This window comes from Gorilla gorilla, chromosome 1, assembly GCF_029281585.2.
Source record: "Gorilla gorilla gorilla isolate KB3781 chromosome 1, NHGRI_mGorGor1-v2.1_pri, whole genome shotgun sequence".
Taxonomy (NCBI): Eukaryota; Metazoa; Chordata; class Mammalia; order Primates; family Hominidae; genus Gorilla; species Gorilla gorilla.
In genome coordinates, this window is record NC_073224.2 from 80,889,152 (window position 1) to 80,893,629 (window position 4,478).

A 4,478-nucleotide genomic window follows, 5' to 3' on the forward strand; every position below is an offset into this window, starting at 1 on the left:
TGAGACAAAGCCAAACAGAACCGGTGACAATTGTTCTTGAAATTACTTTCCTGGTCTCTTCCCCAGTATCCTCCCTCCTCCACACCATCATCCCCACACCAGCCATGCCTCCCTCACTCCCCAGAGACCACTCATGTCACTTGTGGAGGCTCAGACGTTGTTGTTTTTATTATGTGGTGCCAGGCATATAAGGAGAGGCAAGTGTATGTGGGGACAGGCTCAACCTTGGGGATAGCAGCAAAATATAGATGTTTGAGCCCAAAGATCTGTGATTGCGAAGGCCTAGTGCTTCCAGGGCTGGTGAGCTTGTCCCTCAACCTTTCTGGCCTCAGTCTTGTCATCTGTATGATGGGACTAATGGCGATCCCTGCCCATGGTTGTGGTGAGGATTTGAGGAGATAATGGATGTAAATAGGTAGCGTGTCATTAGGTTCTTGAGGAGGGCTTTGAGGACACTTTTCTTACTGAGCTTGGAGGCAACCACAGAAGGCTTCCCTGCCAGCATCTTGTACCTGAGCCACATTGCCCTAGGATCACTGCTATTCTTGTCTTTAAAATGTTTTATTTCTCCCAACTTCTTGACAAAAAAAAAGAGGTGGGCTTAATAAGAAAGAAGAGAGAAGGGAATGAAATGAAGGAGTTTGGTGCAGTTGACAGGGAAGAAAGAGACAGAAAACAGACATGTGTCAAGAGGTTTCTCTGTGTGAGACACTGAGTGAGACACTTTATGAAATTTCACCCAGCTCTCCCAACCTCCCTGCAGGAGGTGGGTGCTCTTAGCCTATATTATAGAAGGGAAGCCAAGGCTCAGAGTTGAAAGAATTTGCCTAGAATTATGGAGCTGGGATTGAATCCAGACCTATCTCCTCTTGGCCCTTTTGTTGTATCTGCACTGGAAGGTCAACACATTTGGGCTCTAGTCCCTCCTCTTCCACTGGTTTGCTGCATAACCTCAGGCTAATTGTCTCATGTCTCTGGGCTTTTGTCCTGTCACCTGTAAAATGAGCAGTATGGACCAGAGGATCCCAGTAATAAGGCTTAATCATGGGGTAGATTGTGTTATTGTCAAGATATTTGAAGAAAAATTATACCTCCTGTCCTACCGACAGCAGGCTGGCCTGTGTGACTTGCTTTAGCTGATACAATGTAAACGGAAGTGACATGGACTTGGTTCAAGCAGAAGCTTGAGGATCCATCACATGGCTCTGCCATTGGTTCTTCCTCCATCAGGTGAGACTTCTCAGTTCTGGGATGAAGAGGATGTGGAACAGGCTTTGCCAACGTGCCATGCACATGAATATGAGCAAGAAATAGCTCTTGGCTATTGTAAGCCACTAAGATTTGGGATCATTTGTTACCATTGCTGAACTTAGCTTAAGTTGACTGAAGCAATGATTATGTGAGAAAAAGGGAAGGAGGAAAGGAAGGATTATGCCCTAAGGAATGAGCCATCTGGGAAGAAAATGGCTCATTGAGCTACCTGAATACCTAAAGCCCTATCAATCTTCCAGAACATGGTGCCCAAAGAATGCAGGCAGATTGAGAGCACAGGGGGAGTGGGGGGAACCCAGAGGGTGGTGGTGGTGGTGGTGAGGGGCACTAACATCTCAGGATAAAGGAGCACTTTGGCAAGAAGTTTGGGAGTCAGCCAATCACGCATGAGAAGAGTATGGAGAGAAATACAGGATATAAGTACTTACGAAGATTTTGCAAGATGTTTCTTTTGTTTCTAAAATAAAACAATTTTGTAGGGTAGGAGAGACTCTTAAAGCTCTTTTAGGACAGCCCTCTTCATTGACAGGTAAGAGAATTGAGTCTTTGAGAAGCCAGACACCTTATTGAAGGTAGCACTGCAAGTTAGCATCAGGGTTGGGACTTGGGCCCAGGCTTAAGGAAGGCTAGTTTTAGTTGCACCTTTTTGTTTCCCTTTAGTGATAACAGTAAAACCTTTTTAGAAGAAAGGGCAGGTTGTTTGATTTGAAGGATAGCAAGCAAGGTGGGCGCTGGGGCCTTCTAGGGAAGGAAAGCAGGTGAAGTTCCCCGAGTCAAAGGAAGACAGGCAAGGGAGACAGGTACCCGGTAATGGTGGGCAAGTGAGCCTGAGGGTTTAGCCAGAGGGGTGGGCTTCCTGGTAAGAGAAAGGAGGCTACCAGTACACAGCAATTCAGCTTTTTCTGTTGAGGGCCTCACGTGCACAGGCTTTGTGTTTCCCACTTGCCGTACTTTATCTCATGCCAGTCTTATGACACAAGCATTCTAAGTCACATTTAGCATATGAGTCAATAGAGGATCAGGAAAGTTAAACAATTTGCCAAGATCTCACAGTTGCTCAGCGGCAGAGCTGGGATTTGAACCCACGTCAGTGTGACTCCAAAGTTCCTGCTAAGGGAAGGAAACAGAGAGCAGGTGGAAGCAGAGGAAACAGTTGCTTAGGGCCAGGCCTCCTAGGCCCCAGTAGCCCTGACTCAGTGTGGTTGCCAGAGCTTTCTGCCAGCAGTTTCCCAGGCGAGGGCCCCCGGAGCTCACAAGCCCATGGCCAGGCCTGCTTGGGAACCCTTTGTCACATTAGCTTGCATTGCCAACTCTCCCCAGCGGTGCCCTCCCCACTTGCACCAGCCAAGGAATGAGTCAAGGTTGCCAATGTGTTCTTGGCTGCCCGGAAGCATCCATGTGGATTTCGGCATCTCCTGGGCCACCTTCTCGTGACGAACACCAGCCTGCAGATCACTGCTATAAGAGTTCTAGTGGGAGGGCTTGGGTGGAGGGAGGGCTCCACAGGACCTGGCTGTGGGCCAAATGCACGTTTGTGGCTGGGCATTTCCTCCCAACTAATAAACAGACAATCATTATTTTTCTCTGGCCAAATGGAAGCTGGCCTCAGCATGCGCAGCACAAGAGCAATAATAGGGGCTTATCGACAGACAGGGAGCGCTTAATAGGCCACAGACCGATGAGGATCGAGATGGATGGAGGCTGCGCTATCGATCGCCAGAACCCCTCCGGCTCTCCCAGAGGGACTCCCTGCCCCCTGTTCTCTCTCGTGGTCACGCGATTAGCTGGACTGTGGGGAGGGCTGTGCCCTTCTACCCAAATTCCAAGGGGAAGGAGCATATTTGTAATTGGGAGAAACATAATAGACTATCAAAAGTACATAACCTCAGCTACAAAACTTGGGTACATAAGCCATGGTTCTATTTTCCTTCTACACCAGTGCAAAAATAGCAGATTTTTCATCAAGATAGAAAGCAAGACTACCATAAAAGTAGTCCCCCTATTCTTATCCCTTTATAGCCAGAGTCAAATAGTGGGAAGGAAACTCCCTCTGGTCAGGTTGAGCTCAGGGTCCTTGAAGCCCCTATTACCAGAAGCTGGGGCAAAAGAAGAGAGGTAACCACTGGCCGCACCCGTCTGTGGCCTGTGGCCAGAGCACGGAATGACAATGCACCAGGAACAGAGGCCAGCCCAGCCCTGTGGATCTAGGTCCACCGGACCCCTGAGGGTCAGCGACAGCCTTAAAGTTGTGGGAGACGTATGAGTGATCCATAGCATTGATGAGATTGGCAGAGGGGTGGACATACATGAAGTACCTGGATCTTGTGCCCCATCCCCCCTTTCCTGGTGTGGACATGGGGGGCTCCTTTTGGTGCTTGTCAGCACAGCTGTGAGAAGAGGTCCCTGCATCTCACTTGCCCTCACCTTCTTTCGGCCTCCAGTGCCAGTGAGCAGCGCTGTGCCCTGTTTCTTGAATGCAGGAGCACGTTGTGCTGAACTGATAAGCCTGCAGAGCTCACCAGGCCCTGACCTCCAGCCCCTCCTGGGGAGGCGACTCTAGCCCCACTCATTCACAATACCCAGTACATGTAAAGGGACTGGCCTTGCAAGAGCAGCTCCTCCCTGCCAGTGTGACCTCATCTAGAGTGCATCAGGATGCCCCATGAGTGGCCCAGGCCTCAGTGTCACTGTGGACAGGATGGGCAGGGTGGCCTGCAGGTAGTGCTCCTGCCTAAGGAACTGCCTAGTGGCTTTGATGATGCTGAGGATTAATTGGTCTCCACTCAGGCCTCCTTGAGGGAATCACAAGCCGGGTTTTAGCAGGGCTTTCTGGAGTCTTCAGAAGAGAGTCACTGGATAATTGGGGGGTGCCTAGAAATGGTCCCAGGGTGAAGTGAAGAAGCTGGAATTAGCCTGAAGACGGGGAGGTGGCAGGGTGCTGAATAGATGAGGGTTTTCCAGAGTATGGATGGCTGCCATTGGCCAGAAGCATCTTCTGCCAGGAGAGCCTTGAGTTTGACAATAAAGTTGGGAAGCCAGGGATTCCTGAGGGAGATGTTTGCTTCTAGGTGGGGTCAATGAGGTGACTTGCTGCCACCCTTTGGGAGCCACCTTTACCTAGGTGAGAGCACCATTGCACTAGAACTATGCGTGTGCGGGCCTGGTGGCCTGGGGCATGGACAGGATAACCTCTCAAGGCTTCTGTC

At 50.0% G+C, this 4,478-nt stretch overlaps 1 long non-coding RNA gene across 1 annotated transcript; it reads right to left on the reverse strand.

Moving 5' to 3' along the window:
* Positions 1-707: 707 nt before the first annotated feature.
* On the reverse strand, positions 708-3,839 carry LOC109029422 (uncharacterized). Its single transcript, XR_002008489.4, has 3 exons — positions 3,588-3,839; positions 1,092-2,382; positions 708-994 (listed from the first exon to the last, which is right to left on the reverse strand). It is a non-coding gene; the product is annotated as an uncharacterized lncRNA (long non-coding RNA).
* Between the last annotated feature and the right edge of the window lie 639 nt (positions 3,840-4,478).